The sequence below is a fragment of the Gorilla gorilla genome, chromosome 17 (assembly GCF_029281585.2).
Source record: "Gorilla gorilla gorilla isolate KB3781 chromosome 17, NHGRI_mGorGor1-v2.1_pri, whole genome shotgun sequence".
Lineage (NCBI taxonomy): Eukaryota > Metazoa > Chordata > Mammalia > Primates > Hominidae > Gorilla > Gorilla gorilla.
This window is the reverse complement of record NC_073241.2, coordinates 19,794,940-19,815,527: the sequence shown is the minus strand read 5'-3', so window position 1 is coordinate 19,815,527 and position 20,588 is coordinate 19,794,940.

The window sequence follows — 20,588 nt, the reverse complement described above, 5'->3', positions numbered from 1 at the left end:
GGAATGGAATCCAATGGAATGGAAAGGAATGGAATGGAATGGAATGGAATGGAATGGAATGGAATGGATTGGAATGGAATGGAATCAACACGAGTAGAATGGAATGGATTGGAATGGACTGGACTGGACTGGAATGGAATGGAATGGAGTCATATCAACCCGAGTAGAATGGAATGGATTGGAATGGAATGGAATGGAATCAAATGGAATGGAATGGAATGGAATTGAATGGAATCGAATGGAATGGAATGGAATGGAATGGAATGGAATGGAATGGAATGGAATCAACCCGAGTAGAATGGAATGGATTGGAATGGAATGGAATCGAATGGAATGGAATGGAATGGAATGGAATGGAATGGAATGGAATGGAATGGAATGGAATGGAATGGATTCGAATGGAATCGAATGGAATGGAATGGAATGGAATGGAATGGAATGGAATGGAATTTAATGGAATGGAATGGAATGGAAGGGAATTTAAAGGAATGGAATGGAATGGAATGGAATGGAATGGAATGGAATAAACCCGAGTAGAACGGAATGGATTGGAATGGAATGGAATGGAATGGCATGGAATGAAACCAACCCGAGTAGAACGTAATGGAATGGAATGGAATGGAATGGAAAGGAAAGTAATGGAATGGAATGGAATGGAATGGAATGGAATGGAATGGAATGGAATGGAATCAACCCGAGTAGAATGGAATGGATTGAAATGGAATGGAATGGAATCGAATGGAATGGAATGGAATGGAATGGTATCAACCCGAGTAGAACGGAATGGATTGGAATGGAATGGAATGGAATGGAATCGTATGGAATCGAAAGGAATGGAATGGAATGGAATGGAATGGAATGGAATGGAAAGGAATGGAATGGAATGGAATGGAATAAAATTTAATGGAATGGAATTGAATGGAATGGAATGGAATGGAATTGAATGGAATGGAATCAACCCGTGTAGAATGGAATGGATTGGAATGGAATGGAATGGAATGGAATGGAATGGAATGGAATGGAATGCAATCAACCCGAGTAGAATGGAATGGATTAGAATGGAATGGAATGGAATGGAATGGAATGGAATGGAATCAACCCGAGTAGAATGGAATGGATTGGAATGGAACGGAATGGAATGGAATGGAATGGAATGGAATGGAATGGAATGGAATCAACCCGAGTAGAATGGAATGGATTGGAATGGAACGGAATGGAATGGAATGGAATGGAATGGAATGGAATGGAATGGAATCAACCCGAGTAGAATGGAATGGATTGGATTGGAATGGAATGGAATGGAATCGAACGGAATGGAATGGAATGGAATGGAATGGAATGGAATGGAATGGAATGAAATTTAATGGAATGGAATGGAATGGAATCGAATGGAATCGAATGGAATCGAATGGAATGGAATGGAATAGAATGGAATCAACCCGAGTAGAACGGAATGGAATGGAATGGAATGGAAAGGAATGGAATGGAATGGAATGGAATGGAATGGAATGGAATGGAATGGAATGGAATGGAATCAACCCGAGTAGAATGGAATGGATTGAAATGGAATGGAATGGAATCGAATGGAATGGAATGGAATGGAATGGAATCAACCCGAGTAGAACGGAATGGATTGGAATGGAATGGAATGGAATGGAATAGTATGGAATCGAAAGGAATGGAATGGAATGGAATGGAATGGAATGGAATGGAATGGAATGGAATGAAATCAACCCGAGTAGAACGTAATGGAATGGAATGGAATGGAATGGAATGGAATAAAATTTAATGGAATGGAATGGAATGGAATGGAATGGAATGGAATGGAATGGAATGGAATGGAATGGAATTGAATGGAATGGAATCAACCCGAGTAGAATGGAATGGATTGGAATGGAATGGAATGGAATGGAATGGAATGGAATGGAATGCAATCAACCCGAGTAGAATGGAATGGATTGGAATGGAATGGAATGGAATGGAATGGAATGGAATGGAATCAACCCGAGTAGAATGGAATGGATTGGAATGGAACGGAATGGAATGGAATGGAATGGAATGGAATGGAATCAACCCGAGTAGAATGGAATGGATTGGATTGGAATGGAATGGAATGGAATCGAACGGAATGGAATGGAATGGAATGGAATGGAATGGAATGGAATGGAATGGAATCAACCCGAGTAGAATGGAATGGATTGGAATGGACTGGAATCGAATGGAATGGAATGGAATGCAATGGAATGGAATGGAATGGAATGGAATGGAATAGAATCAACCCGAGTAGAACGGAATGGAATGGAATGGAATGGAAAGGAATGGAATGGAATGGAATGGAATGGAATGGAATGGAATGGAATGGAATGGAATGGAATGGAATGGAATCCAATGGAATGGAAAGGAATGGAATGGAATGGAATGGAATGGAATGGAATGGAATGGATTGGAATGGAATGGAATCAACACGAGTAGAATGGAATGGATTGGAATGGACTGGACTGGACTGGAATGGAATGGAATGGAGTCATATCAACCCGAGTAGAATGGAATGGATTGGAATGGAATGGAATGGAATCAAATGGAATGGAATGGAATGGAATTGAATGGAATCGAATGGAATGGAATGGAATGGAATGGAATGGAATGGAATGGAATGGAATCAACCCGAGTAGAATGGAATGGATTGGAATGGAATGGAATCGAATGGAATGGAATGGAATGGAATGGAATGGAATGGAATGGAATGGAATGGAATGGAATGGAATGGATTCGAATGGAATCGAATGGAATGGAATGGAATGGAATGGAATGGAATGGAATGGAATCAACCCGAGTAGAACGGAATGGAAAGGAATGGAATGGAATGCAATGGAATTTAATGGAATGGAATGGAATGGAAGGGAATTTAAAGGAATGGAATGGAATGGAATGGAATGGAATGGAATGGAATGGAATGGAATGGAATGGAATGGAATCAACCCGAGTAGAACGGAAAGGATTGGAATGGAATGGAATGGAATGGAATCGAATGGAATGGAATGGAATGGAATGGAATGGAATGGAATGGAAAGGAAATGAATGGAATGGAATGGAATGGAATAAAATTTAATGGAATGGAATGGAATGGAATGGAATGGAATGGAATCGAATGGAATGGAATGGAATGGAATGGAATGGAATGGAATGGAATGGAATCGACCCGAGTAGAATGGAATGGATTGGAATGGAACGTAATGGAATGGAATGGAATGGAATGGAATGGAATGGAATCAACTCGAGTAGAATGGAATTGATTGGAATGGACTGGAATGGAATGGAATGGAATGGAACGGAATGGAATGGAATGGAATGGAATGGAATGGAATGGAAAGGAATGGAATGGAATGGAATAGATTGGAATCAACCCGAGTAGAACGGAATGGAATGGAATGGAATGGAATGCAATAGAATGGAATGGAATGGAATGGAATGGAATGGAATGGAATGGAATGGAATGGAATGGAATGGAATCAAAAGGAATGGAATTTAATGGAATGGAATGGAATGGAATGGAACGGAATGGAATCAACCCGAGTAGAATGGAATGGATAGGAATGGACTGGAATGGAATGGAATGGAATGGAATGGAATGGAATGGAATGGAATGGAATGGAATGGAATGGAATCAACCCGAGTAGAATGGAATGGATTGAAATGGAATGGAATGGAATCGAATGGAATGGAATGGAATGGAATGGAATCTACCCGAGTAGAACGGAATGGATTGGAATGGAATGGAATGGAATGGAATCGTATGGAATCGAAAGGAATGGAATGGAATGGAATGGAATGGAATGGAATGGAATGGAATGGAATGGAATGAAATCAACCCGAGTAGAACGTAATGGAATGGAATGGAATGGAATGGAATGGAAAGGAATGGAATGGAATGGAATGGAATAAAATTTAATGGAATGGAATGGAATGGAATGGAATTGAATGGAATCAACCCGAGTTGAATGGAATGGATTGGATTGGAATGGAATGGAATGGAATGGAATGGAATGGAATGGAATGGAATGGAATGGAATCAACCCGAGTTGAATGGAATGGATTGGAATGGAATGGAATGGAATGGAATGGAATGGAATGGAATGGAATGGAATGGAATGGAATCAACCCGAGTAGAATGGAATGGATTGAAATGGAATGGAATGGAATCGAATGGAATGGAATGGAATGGAATGGAATCAACCCGAGTAGAACGGAATGGATTGGAATGGAATGGAATCGAATGGAATGGAATGGAATGGAATCGAGTGGAATGGAATGGAATGGAATGGAATGGAATGGAATGAAATCAACCCGAGTACAACGTAATGGAATGGAATGGAATGGAATGGAAAGGAAAGGAATGGAATGGAATGGAATGGAATAAAATTTAATGGAATGGAATGGAATGGAATGGAATGGAATGGAACCGAATTGAATGGAATGGAATGGAATGGAATGGAATGGAATGGAATCAACACAAGTAGAATGGAATGGATTGGAATGGAATGGAATGGAATGGAATGGAATGGAATGGAATGGAATCAACCCGAGTAGAATGGAATGGATTGGAATGGACTGGAATGGAATGGAATGGAATGGAACGGAATGGAATGGAATGGAATGGAATGGAATGGAATGTAACGGAATGGAATGGAATGGAATAGATTGGAATCAACCCGAGTAGAACAGAATGGAATGGAATGGAATGGAATGCAATAGAATGGAATGGAATGGAATGGAATGGAATGGAATGGAATGGAATGGAATGGAATGGAATCGAAAGGAATGGAATGGAATGGAATGGAATGGAATGGAATGGAATCAACCCGAGTAGAATGGAATGGATTGGAATGGAATGGAATGGAATGGAATCGAATGGAATGGAATGGAATGGAATGGAATGGAATGGAATGGAATGGAATGGAATGGAATGGAATGGATTCGAATGGAATCGAATGGAATGGAATGGAATGGAATGGAATGGAATGGAATGGAATGGAATGGAATCAACCCGAGTAGAACGGAATGTAATGGAATGGAATGGAATGCAATGGAATTTAATGGAATGGAATGGAATGGAAGGGAATTTAAAGGAATGGAATGGAATGGAATGGAATGGAATGGAATGGAATGGAATGGAATGGAATGGAATGGAATGGAATGGAATCAACCAGAGTAGAACGGAAAGGATTGGAATGGAATGGAATGGAATGGAATCGAATGGAATGGAATGGAATGGAATGGAATGGAATTTAATGGAAAGGAAATGAATGGAATGGAATGGAATGGAATAAAATTTAATGGAATGGAATGGAATGGAATCGAATGGAATGGAATGGAATGGAATGGAATGGAATGGAATCGACCCGAGTAGAATGGAATGGATTGGAATGGAATGGAATGGAATCAAAAGGAATGGAATTTAATGGAATGGAATGGAATGGAATGGAACGGAATGGAATCAACCCGAGTAGAATGGAATGGATAGGAATGGACTGGAATGGAATGGAATGGAATGGAATGGAATGGAATGGAATGGAATGGAATGGAATCAACCCGAGTAGAATGGAATGGATTGAAATGGAATGGATTGGAATCGAATGGAATGGAATGGAATGGAATGGAATCTACCCGAGTAGAACGGAATGGATTGGAATGGAATGGAATGGAATGGAATCGTATGGAATCGAAAGGAATGGAATGGAATGGAATGGAATGGAATGGAATGGAATGGAATGGAATGGAATGAAATCAACCCGAGTAGAACGTAATGGAATGGAATGGAATGGAATGGAATGGAAAGGAATGGAATGGAATGGAATGGAATAAAATTTAATGGAATGGAATGGAATGGAATGGAATTGAATGGAATCAACCCGAGTTGAATGGAATGGATTGGATTGGAATGGAATGGAATGGAATGGAATGGAATGGAATGGAATGGAAACCCGAGTTGAATGGAATGGATTGGAATGGAATGGAATGGAATGGAATGGAATGGAATGGAATGGAATGGAATGGAATGGAATGGAATCAACCCGAGTAGAATGGAATGGATTGAAATGGAATGGAATGGAATCGAATGGAATGGAATGGAATGGAATGGAATCAACCCGAGTAGAACGGAATGGATTGGAATGGAATGGAATCGAATGGAATGGAATGGAATGGAATCGAGTGGAATGGAATGGAATGGAATGGAATGGAATGGAATGAAATCAACCCGAGTACAACGTAATGGAATGGAATGGAATGGAATGGAAAGGAAAGGAATGGAATGGAATGGAATGGAATAAAATTTAATGGAATGGAATGGAATGGAATGGAATGGAATGGAACCGAATTGAATGGAATGGAATGGAATGGAATCAACACAAGTAGAATGGAATGGATTGGAATGGAATGGAAAGGAATGGAATGGAATGGAATGGAATGGAATCAACCCGAGTAGAATGGAATGGATTGGAATGGACTGGAATGGAATGGAATGGAATGGAACGGAATGGAATGGAATGGAATGGAATGGAATGTAACGGAATGGAATGGAATGGAATAGATTGGAATCAACCCGAGTAGAACAGAATGGAATGGAATGGAATGGAATGCAATAGAATGGAATGGAATGGAATGGAATGGAATGGAATGGAATGGAATGGAATGGAATGGAATGGAATGGAATCGAAAGGAATGGAATGGAATGGAATGGAATGGAATGGAATGGAATCAACCCGAGTAGAATGGAATGGATTGGAATGGAATGGAATGGAATGGAATCGAATGGAATGGAATGGAATGGAATGGAATGGAATGGAATGGAATGGAATGGAATGGATTCGAATGGAATCGAATGGAATGGAATGGAATGGAATGGAATGGAATGGAATGGAATCAACCCGAGTAGAACGGAATGTAATGGAATGGAATGGAATGCAATGGAATTTAATGGAATGGAATGGAATGGAAGGGAATTTAAAGGAATGGAATGGAATGGAATGGAATGGAATGGAATGGAATGGAATGGAATGGAATGGAATGGAATGGAATCAACCAGAGTAGAACGGAGAGGATTGGAATGGAATGGAATGGAATGGAATCGAATGGAATGGAATGGAATGGAATGGAATGGAATTTAATGGAAAGGAAATGAATGGAATGGAATGGAATGGAATAAAATTTAATGGAATGGAATGGAATGGAATCGAATGGAATGGAATGGAATGGAATGGAATGGAATGGAATGGAATGGAATCGACCCGAGTAGAATGGAATGGATTGGAATGGAATGTAATGGAATGGAATGGAATGGAATGGAATGGAATGGAATCAACTCGAGTAGAATGGAATTGATTGGAATGGACTGGAATGGAATGGAATGGAATGGAACGGAATGGAATGGAATAGAATGGAATGGAATGGAATGTAAAGGAATGGAATGGAATGGAATAGATTGGAATCAACCCGAGTAGAACGGAATGGAATGGAATGGAATGGAATGCAATAGAATGGAATGGAATGGAATGGAATGGAATGGAATGGAATGGAATGGAATGGAATGGAATCAAAAGGAATGGAATTTAATGGAATGGAATGGAATGGAATGGAACGGAATGGAATCAACCCGAGTAGAATGGAATGGATAGGAATGGACTGGAATGGAATGGAATGGAATGGAATGGAATGGAAAGGAATGGAATGGAATGGAATCAACCCGAGTAGAATGGAATGGATTGAAATGGAATGGAATGGAATCGAATGGAATGGAATGGAATGGAATGGAATCTACCCGAGTAGAACGGAATGGATTGGAATGGAATGGAATGGAATGGAATCGTATGGAATCGAAAGGAATGGAATGGAATGGAATGGAATGGAATGGAATGGAATTGAATGGAATGGAATGAAATCAACCCGAGTAGAACGTAATGGAATGGAATGGAATGGAATGGAATGGAAAGGAATGGAATGGAATGGAATGGAATAAAATTTAATGGAATGGAATGGAATGGAATGGAATTGAATGGAATCAACCCGAGTTGAATGGAATGGATTGGATTGGAATGGAATGGAATGGAATGGAATGGAATGGAATGGAATGGAATGGAATCAACCCGAGTTGAATGGAATGGATTGGAATGGAATGGAATGGAATGGAATGGAATGGAATGGAATGGAATGGAATGGAATGGAATGGAATCAACCCGAGTAGAATGGAATGGATTGAAATGGAATGGAATGGAATCGAATGGAATGGAATGGAATGGAATGGAATCAACCCGAGTAGAACGGATTGGATTGGAATGGAATGGAATCGAATGGAATGGAATGGAATGGAATCGAGTGGAATGGAATGGAATGGAATGGAATGGAATGGAATGAAATCAACCCGAGTACAACGTAATGGAATGGAATGGAATGGAATGGAAAGGAAAGGAATGGAATGGAATGGAATGGAATAAAATTTAATGGAATGGAATGGAATGGAGTGGAATGGAATGGAACCGAATTGAATGGAATGGAATGGAATGGAATGGAATGGAATGGAATCAACCCGAGTAGAATGGAATGGATTGGAATGGACTGGAATGGAATGGAATGGAATGGAACGGAATGGAATGGAATGGAATGGAATGGAATGTATCGGAATGGAATGGAATGGAATAGATTGTAATCAACCCGAGTAGAACAGAATGGAATGGAATGGAATGGAATGCAATAGAATGGAATGGAATGGAATGGAATGGAATGGAATGGAATGGAATGGAATGGAATGGAATGGAATGGAATGGAATCGAAAGGAATGGAATGGAATGGAATGGAATGGAATGGAATGGAATGGAATCAACCCGAGTAGAATGGAATGGATTGGAATGGACTTGAATGGAATGGAATGGAATGGAATGGAATGGAATGGAATGGAATGGAAAGGAATGGAAAGGAATGGAATGGAATAAAATTTAATGGAATGGAATGGAATGGAATGGAATCGAATGGAATGGAATGGAATGGAATGGAATGGAATGGAATGGAATGGAATGGTATCAACCCAAGTAGAATGGAATGGTTTGGAATGGAATGTAATGTAATGGAATGGAATGGAATGGAATCAACCCGAGTAGAATGGAATGGATTGGAATGGACTGGAATGGAATGGAATGGAATGGAACGGAATGGAATGGAATGGAATGGAATGGAATGTAACGGAATAGAATGGAATGGAATAGATTGGAATCAACCCGAGTAGAACGGAATGGAATGGAATGGAATGGAATGCAATAGAATGGAATGGAATGGAATGGAATGGAATGGAATGGAATGGATTGGAATGGAATGGAATGGAATGGAATGGAATGGAATGGAATGGAATGGAATCGAAAGGAATGGAATGGAATGGAATGGAATGGAATGGAATGGAATGGAATGGAATGGAATGGAATGGAATGGAATGGAATCGAAAGGAATGGAATGGAATGGAATGGAATGGAATGGAATGGAATGGAATGGAATGGAATGGAATGGAATCAACCCGAGTAGAACGGAATGGATTGGAATGGAATGGAATGGAATGGAATGGAATGGAATCAACCCGAGTAGAATGGAGTGGATTGGAATGGAACGGAATGGAATGGAATGGAATTGAATGGAATCGAATGGAATGGAATGGAATGGAATGGAATGGAATGGAATGGAATGGAATGGAATGGAATGGAATCAACCCGAGTAGAACGGAATGGAATGGAATGGAATGGAATGGAATGGAATGGAATGGAATGGAATGGAATGGAATTTAATCGAATGGAATGGAATGGAATCGAATGGAATGGAATGGAATGGAATGGAATGGAATGGAATGGAATGGAATCAAATCAACCCGAGATGAATGGAATGGATTGGAATGGAATGGAATGGAATGGAATGGAATGGAATGGAATGGAATGGAATGGAATGGAATGGGATGGAATCAAATCAACCCGAGTAGAGTGGACTGGATTGGAATGGAATGGAATGGAATGGAATGGAATGGAATGGAATGGAATGGAATGGAATGGAATTGAATGGAATCCAATGGAATGGAATGGAATGGAATGGAATGGAATGGAATGGAATGGAATGGAATGGAATGGAATCAACCCGAGTAGAACGGAATGGAATGGAATGGAATGGAATGGAATGGAATGGAATGGAATGGAATGGAATGGAATGGAATGGAATGGAATGGAATGGAATCGAATGGAATGGAATGGAATGGAATGGAATGGAATGGAATGGAACGGAATGGAATCAACCCGAGCAGAATGGAATGGATAGGAATGGACTGGAATGGAATGGAATGGAATGGAATGGAATGGAATGGAATGGAATGGAATGGAATGGAATCAACCCGAGTAGAATGGAATGGATTGAAATGGAATGGAATGGAATGGAATGGAATGGAATGGAATGGAATGGAATGGAATCAACCCGAGTAGAACGGAATGGATTGGAATGGAATGGAATGGAATGGAATCGTATGGAATCGAAAGGAATGGAATGGAATGGAATGGAATGGAATGGAATGGAATGGAATGAAATCAACCCGAGTAGAACGTAATGGAATGGAATGGAATGGAATGGAATGGAAAGGAATGGAATGGAATGGAATGGAATAAAATTTAATGGAATGGAATGGAATGGAATGGAATGGAATGGAATGGAATGGAATGGAATGGAATGGAATGGAATGGTATCAACCCAAGTAGAATGGAATGGTTTGGAATGGAATGTAATGGAATGGAATGGAATGGAATGGAATCAACCCGAGTAGAATGGAATGGATTGGAATGGACTGGAATGGAATGGAATGGAATGGAACGGAATGGAATGGAATGGAATGGAATGGAATGTAACGGAATAGAATGGAATGGAATAGATTGGAATCAACCCGAGTAGAACGGAATGGAATGGAATGGAATGCAATGCAATAGAATGGAATGGAATGGAATGGAATGGAATGGAATGGAATGGATTGGAATGGAATGGAATGGAATGGAATGGAATGGAATGGAATGGAATCGAAAGGAATGGAATGGAATGGAATGGAATGGAATGGAATGGAATGGAATGGAATGGAATCAACCCGAGTAGAATGGAATGGATTGGAATGGACTGGAATGGAATGGAATGGAATTGAATGGAATGGAATGGAATGGAATGGAATGGAATGGAATCAACCCGAGTAGAATGGAATGGATTGAAATGGAATGGAATGGAATCGAATGGAATGGAAAGGAATGGAATGGAATCAACCCGAGTAGAACGGAATTGATTGGAATGGAATGGAATGGAATGGAATCGTATGGAATCGAAAGGAATGGAATGGAATGGAATGGAATGGAATGGAATGGAATGGAATGAAATCAACCCGAGTAGAACGTAATGGAATGGAATGGAATGGAAAGGAATGGAATGGAATGGAATGGAATAAAATTTAATGGAATGGAATGGAATGGAATGGAATGGAATGGAATTGAATGGAATCAACCCGAGTTGAATGGAATGGATTGGAATGGAATGGAATGGAATGGAATGGAATGGAATGGAATAGAATGGAATGGAATGGAATCAACCCGAGTAGAATGGAATGGATTGGAATGGAATGGAATGGAATGGAATGAAATGGAATGGAATCAACCCGAGTAGAATGGAATGGATTGGAATGGAACGGAATGGAATGGAATGGAATGGAATGGAATGGAATGGAATGGAATGGAATCAACCCGAGTAGAATGGAATGGATTGGATTGGAATGGAATGGAATGGAATCGAACGGAATGGAATGGAATGGAATGGAAAGGAATGGAATGGAATGGAATGGAATGAAATTTAATGGAATGGAATGGAATGGAATCGAATGGAATCGAATGGAATCGAATGGAATGGAATGGAATAGAATGGAATCAACCCGAGTAGAACGGAATGGAATGGAATGGAATGGAAAGGAATGGAATGGAATGGAATGGAATGGAATGGAATGGAATGGAATCCAATGGAATGGAAAGGAATGGAATGGAATGGAATGGAATGGAATGGAATGGATTGGAATGGAATGGAATCGAATCGAATGGAACGGAATGGAATGGAATGGAATGGAATGGAATCCAATGGAATGGAATGGAATCGAATGGAATCAACCCTAGTAGAATGGAATGGATTTTAATGGACTGGAATGGAATGGAATGGAATGGAATGGAATGGAATGGAATGGAATGGAATGGAATCAACCCGAGTAGAACGGAATGGATTGAAATGGAATGGAATGGAATCGAATGGCATAGAATGGAATGGTATGGAATGGAATGCAATGAAAAGGAATGAATTCAACCAGAGTAGAACGGAATGGAATGGAATGGAATGGAATGGAATGGAATGGAATGGAATGGAATGGAATGGAATGAAAAGAACCGGAGTAGAAAGGAATGGAATGGAATGGAATGGAATGGAATGGAATGGAATGGAATGGAATGGAACGGAACGGAATGGAATGGAATCATCAACCCGAGTAGAACGGAATGTAATGGAATGCAATGGAATGGAACGGAATTCAATGGAATAGAATGGAATGGAATGGAATGGAGTGGAATGGAATGGAATAGAATGGAATCGAATGGAATCGAGAGGAATAGAATGGAATAGAATGGAATCAACCCGAGCAGAACGGAATGGACTGGAATGGAATGGAATGGAATGGAATGGAATGGAATGGAATGGCATGGAATGGAATGGAATCGAATAGAATGGAATGGAATGGAATGGAATGGAGTTGAAATCAACCCGAGTAGAACGGAACGGAATGGAATGGAATGGAAAGGAAAGGAATGGAATGGAATGGAATTTAATGGAATGGAATCGAATGGAACGGAATGGTCAACCCGAGTAGAACGGAATGGAATGGAATGGAAAGGAATGGAATGGAATGGAATGGAATGAACCCGAGTAGAACGGAAAGGAATGGAATGGAATGGAATGGAATGGAATGGAATGGAATGGAATGGAATGGAATGGAATGGAATGGAATGGCATGGAATGGAATGATCAAACCGAGTAGAACGGAATGGAATGGAATGGAATGGAATGGAATGGATTGGAATGGAATGGACCCGAGTAGAACGGAATGTAATGTAATGGAATGGAATGGAATGGAATGGAACGGAATGGAATGGAATGAAATGAACCCGAGTAGAACGGAATGGAATGGAATGGAATGGAATGGAATGGAATGGAAGGGAATGGAATGGAATGGAATGGAGTGGAGTGGAATGGAATGGAATGGAATGGAATGGAATGGAATGGAATGGAATGGAATGGAATGATTAACCCGAGTAGAATGGAATGTAATGGAATGCAATGGAATGGAATGGAATTCAATGGAATAGAAAGGATTGGAATGGAATGGAGTGGAATGGAATGGAATAGAATGGAATCGAATGGAATCGAGCGGAATGGAAAGGAATAGAATAGAATCAACCCGAGCAGAACGGAAAGGAATGGAATGGAATGGAATGGAATGGAATAGAATGGAATGGAATGGAATGGAATCGAATAGAATGGAATGGAATGGAATGGAATGGAATGGAATGGAATGGAATGGAATGGAAATCAACCCGAGTAGAACGGAACGGAATGGAATGGAATGGAATGGAATGGAATGGAATGGAATGGAATGGAATGATCAACCGGAGTAGAACGGAATGGAATGGAATGGAATGGAATGGAATGGAATGGAATGGAATGGAATGAAATGGAATGGAATGGAATGAACGCGAGTAGAACGGAATGGAATGGAATGGAAAGGAATGGAATGGAATGGAATGGAAAGGAATGGAATCAACCCGAGTTGAATGGAATGGATTGGAATGGAATGGAATGGAATGGAATGGAATGTAATCAACCCGAGTTGAATGGAATGGAATAGAATGGAATGGAATGGAATGGAATGGAATGGAATGGAATGGAATGGAATGGAATGGAATGGAATGGAATGGAATGGAATGGAATGGAATCATCAACCCGAGTAGAACGGAATGTAATGGAATGCAATGGAATGGAATGGAATTCAATGGAATAGAATGGAATGGAATGGAATGGAGTGGAATGGAATGGAATAGAATGGAATCGAATGGAATCGAGTGGAATGGAATGGAATAGAATGGAATCAACCCGAGCAGAACGGAATGGAATGGAATGCAATGGAATGGAATGGAATGGAATGGAATGGAATGGAATCAACCCGAGTAGAATGGAATGTATTGGATTGGAATGGAATGGAATGGAATCGAACGGAATGGAATGGAATGGAATGGAATGGAATGGAATGGAATGGAATGGAATGGAATGAAATGGAATGGAATGGAATGGAATGGATTGGAATGGAATGGAATCGAATGGAATGGATTGAAATGGAATGGAATGGAATGGAATGGAATCAAATAAACCCGAGTAGAATGGAATGGATTGGAATGCAATGGAATGGAATGGAATGGAATGGAATGGAATTGAATGGAATGGAATGGAATGGAATGGAATGGAATGGAATCGAATGGAATCGAATGGAATGGAATGGAATGGAATGGAATGGAAAGGAATGTAATGGAATGGAATCTACCGGAGTAGAATGGAATGGATTGGAATTGAATGGATTGGAATGGAATGGAATGGAATGGAATCGAATGGAATGGAATGGAATGGAATGGAATGGAATGGAATGGAATCAACCCGAGTAGAACGGAATGGAATGGAATGGAATGGAATGGAATGGAATGGAATGGAATGGAATGGAATGGAATGGAATGGAATGGAATTTAATGGAATGGAATGGATTGGAATCGAATGGAATTGAATGGAATGGAATGGAAGGGAATGGAATGGAATGGAATACAATGAAATCAACCCGAGTAGAACAGAATGGAATGGAATGGAATGGAATGGAATGGAATGGAATGGAATCAAATGGAATGGAATGGAATCAACCCGAGTAGAATGGAATGGATTGAAATGGAATAGAATGGAATGGAATGGAATGGAACGGAATGGAATGGAATGGAATGGAATGGAATGGAATGAAATCAACCCGAGTAGAACGTAATGGAATGGAATGGAATGGAATGGAAAGGAAAGGAATGGAATGGAATGGAATGGAATGGAATGGAATGGAATGGAATGGAATGGAATGGAATGGAATGGAATGGAATGTAACGGAATGGAATGGAATGGAATAGATTGGAATCAACCCGAGTAGAACGGAATGGAATGGAATGGAATGGAAAGCAATAGAATGGAATGGAATGGAATGGAATGGAATGGAATGGAATGGAATGGAATGGAATGGAATGGAATGGAATCGAAAGGAATGGAATGGAATGGAATGGAATGGAATGGAATGGAATGGAATGGAATGGAATGGAATGGAATCAAACCGAGTAGAATGGAATGGATTGGAATGGACTGGAATGGAATGGAATGGAATGGAATGGAATGGAATGGAATAGAATCAACCCGAGTAGAACGGAATGGAATGGAATGGAATCGAATGGAATGGAATGGACTGGAATGGAATCGAATGGAATGGAATGGAATGGAATGGAATCAACCCGAGTAGAACGGAATGGATTGGAATGGAATGGAATGGAATGGAATCGTATGGAATCGAAAGGAATGGAATGGAATGGAATGGAATGGAATGGAATGGAATGGAATGGAATGGAATGGAATGGAATGGAATGAAATCAACCCGAGTAGAACGTAATGGAATGGAATGGAATGGAAAGGAATGGAATGGAATGGAATGGAATAAAATTTAATGGAATGGAATTGAATGGAATGGAATGGAATGGAATTGAATGGAATGGAATCAACCCGAGTAGAATGGAATGGATTGGAATGGAATGGAATGGAATGGAATGGAATGGAATGGAATGCAATCAACCCGAGTAGAATGGAATGGATTGGAATGGAATGGAATGGAATGGAATGGAATGGAATGGAATGGAATGGAATCAACCCGAGTAGAATGGAATGGATTGGAATGGAACGGAATGGAATGGAATGGAATGGAATGGAATGGAATGGAATGGAATGGAATGGAATCAACCCGAGTAGAATGGAATGGATTGGATTGGAATGGAATGGAATGGAATCGAACGGAATGGAATGGAATGGAATGGAATGGAATGGAATGGAATGGAATGAAATTTAATGGAATGGAATGGAATGGAATCGAATGGAATCGAATGGAATCGAATGGAATGGAATGGAATAGAATGGAATCAACCCGAGTAGAACGGAATGGAATGGAATGGAATGGAAAGGAATGGAATGGAATGGAATGGAATGGAATGGAATGGAATGGAATGGAATGGAATGGAATGGAATGGAATCAACCCGAGTAGAATGGAATGGATTGAAATGGAATGGAATGGAATCGAATGGAATGGAATGGAATGGAATGAAATCAACCCGAGTAGAACGGAATGGATTGGAATGGAATGGAATGGAATGGCATGGAATGAAATCAACCCGAGTAGAACGTAATGGAATGGAATGGAATGGAATGGAAAGGAAAGTAATGGAATGGAATGGAATGGAATGGAATGGAATGGAATGGAATGGAATCAACCCGAGTAGAATGGAATGGATTGAAATGGAATGGAATGGAATCGAATGGAATGGAATGGAATGGAATGGAATCAACCCGAGTAGAACGGAATGGATTGGAATGGAATGGAATGGAATGGAATCGTATGGAATCGAAAGGAATGGAATGGAATGGAATGGAATGGAATGGAATGGAATGGAATGGAATGGAATGAAATCAACCCGAGTAGAACGTAATGGAATGGAATGGAATGGAAAGGAATGGAATGGAATGGAATGGAATAAAATTTAATGGAATGGAATGGAATGGAATGGAATGGAATGGATTGGAATGGAATGGAATCGAATGGAATGGATTGAAATGGAATGGAATGGAATGGAATGGAATCAAATAAACCCGAGTAGAATGGAATGGATTGGAATGCAATGGAATGGAATGGAATGGAATGGAATGGAATTGAATGGAATGGAATGGAATGGAATGGAATGGAATGGAATCGAATGGAATCGAATGGAATGGAATGGAATGGAATGGAATGGAAAGGAATGTAATGGAATGGAATCTACCGGAGTAGAATGGAATGGATTGGAATTGAATGGATTGGAATGGAATGGAATGGAATGGAATCGAATGGAATGGAATGGAATGGAATGGAATGGAATGGAATGGAATCAACCCGAGTAGAACGGAATGGAATGGAATGGAATGGAATGGAATGGAATGGAATGGAATGGAATGGAATGGAATGGAATGGAATGGAATTTAATGGAATGGAATGGATTGGAATCGAATGGAATTGAATGGAATGGAATGGAAGGGAATGGAATGGAATGGAATACAATGAAATCAACCCGAGTAGAACAGAATGGAATGGAATGGAATGGAATGGAATGGAATGGAATGGAATCAAATGGAATGGAATGGAATCAACCCGAGTAGAATGGAATGGATTGAAATGGAATAGAATGGAATGGAATGGAATGGAACGGAATGGAATGGAATGGAATGGAATGGAATGGAATGAAATCAACCCGAGTAGAACGTAATGGAATGGAATGGAATGGAATGGAAAGGAAAGGAATGGAATGGAATGGAATGGAATGGAATGGAATGGAATGGAATGGAATGGAATGGAATGGAATGGAATGTAACGGAATGGAATGGAATGGAATAGATTGGAATCAACCCGAGTAGAACGGAATGGAATGGAATGGAATGGAAAGCAATAGAATGGAATGGAATGGAATGGAATGGAATGGAATGGAATGGAATGGAATGGAATGGAATGGAATCGAAAGGAATGGAATGGAATGGAATGGAATGGAATGGAATGGAATGGAATGGAATGGAATCAAACCGAGTAGAATGGAATGGATTGGAATGGACTGGAATGGAATGGAATGGAATGGAATGGAATGGAATGGAATAGAATCAACCCGAGTAGAACGGAATGGAATGGAATGGAATCGAATGGAATGGAATGGACTGGAATGGAATCGAATGGAATGGAATGGAATGGAATGGAATCAACCCGAGTAGAACGGAATGGATTGGAATGGAATGGAATGGAATGGAATCGTATGGAATCGAAAGGAATGGAATGGAATGGAATGGAATGGAATGGAATGGAATGGAATGGAATGGAATGGAATGGAATGGAATGAAATCAACCCGAGTAGAACGTAATGGAATGGAATGGAATGGAAAGGAATGGAATGGAATGGAATGGAATAAAATTTAATGGAATGGAATTGAATGGAATGGAATGGAATGGAATTGAATGGAATGGAATCAACCCGAGTAGAATGGAATGGATTGGAATGGAATGGAATGGAATGGAATGGAATGGAATGGAATGCAATCAACCCGAGTAGAATGGAATGGATTGGAATGGAATGGAATGGAATGGAATGGAATGGAATGGAATGGAATGGAATGGAATCAACCCGAGTAGAATGGAATGGATTGGAATGGAACGGAATGGAATGGAATGGAATGGAATGGAATGGAATGGAATGGAATGGAATGGAATCAACCCGAGTAGAATGGAATGGATTGGATTGGAATGGAATGGAATGGAATCGAACGGAATGGAATGGAATGGAATGGAATGGAATGGAATGGAATGGAATGAAATTTAATGGAATGGAATGGAATGGAATCGAATGGAATCGAATGGAATCGAATGGAATGGAATGGAATAGAATGGAATCAACCCGAGTAGAACGGAATGGAATGGAATGGAATGGAAAGGAATGGAATGGAATGGAATGGAATGGAATGGAATGGAATGGAATGGAATGGAATGGAATGGAATGGAATCAACCCGAGTAGAATGGAATGGATTGAAATGGAATGGAATGGAATCGAATGGAATGGAATGGAATGGAATGAAATCAACCCGAGTAGAACGGAATGGATTGGAATGGAATGGAATGGAATGGCATGGAATGAAATCAACCCGAGTAGAACGTAATGGAATGGAATGGAATGGAATGGAAAGGAAAGTAATGGAATGGAATGGAATGGAATGGAATGGAATGGAATGGAATGGAATCAACCCGAGTAGAATGGAATGGATTGAAATGGAATGGAATGGAATCGAATGGAATGGAATGGAATGGAATGGAATCAACCCGAGTAGAACGGAATGGATTGGAATGGAATGGAATGGAATGGAATCGTATGGAATCGAAAGGAATGGAATGGAATGGAATGGAATGGAATGGAATGGAATGGAATGGAATGGAATGAAATCAACCCGAGTAGAACGTAATGGAATGGAATGGAATGGAAAGGAATGGAATGGAATGGAATGGAATAAAATTTAATGGAATGGAATGGAATGGAATGGAATGGAATGGAATGGAATGGAATGGCATGGAATGGAATGGAATGGAATGGAATCAACCCGAGTAGAATGGAATGGATTGGAATGGAACGGAATGGAATGGAATGGAATGGAATGGAATGGAATCAACCCGAGTAGAATGGAATGGATTGGATTGGAATGGAATGGAATGGAATCGAACGGAATGGAATGGAATGGAATGGAATGGAATGGAATGGAATGGAATGAAATTTAATGGAATGGAATGGAATGGAATCGAATGGAATCGAATGGAATCGAATGGAATGGAATCTAATAGAATGGAATCAACCCGAGTAGAACGGAATGGAATGGAATGGAATGGAAAGGAATGGAATGGAATGGAATGGAATGGAATGGAATGGAATGGAATGGAATGGAATCCAATGGAATGGAAAGGAATGGAATGGAATGGAATGGAATGGAATGGAATGGATTGGAATGGAATGGAATCGAATCGAATGGAACGGAATGGAATGGAATGGAATGGAATTGAATGGAATCCAATGGAATGGAATGGAATCGAATGGAATCAACCCGAGTAGAATGGAATGGATTGGAATGGACTGGAATGGAATGGAATGGAATGGAATGGAAAGGAATGGAATCAACCCGAGTAGAACGGAATGGATTGAAATGGAATGGAATGGAATCGAATGGCATAGAATGGAATGGAATGGAATGGAATGCAATGGAAAGGAATGAATTCAACCAGAGTAGAACGGAATGGAATGGAATGGAATGGAATGGAATGGAATGGAATCAACCCGAGAAGAATGGAATGGATTGGAATGGAATGGAATGGAATGGAATGGAATGGAATGGAATCAAATCAAGCCGAGTAGAATGGAATGGATTGGAATGGACCGGAATGGAATGGAATGGAATGGAATGGAATGGAATGGAATGGAATGGAATGGAATGGAATCAAATCAACCCGAGTAGAATGGAATGGATTGGAATGGAATGGAATGGAATGGAATGGAATGGAATGGAATGGAATGGAATGAAATGGAATGGAGTGGAATAGAATGGAATGGAATGGAATGGAATCAACCC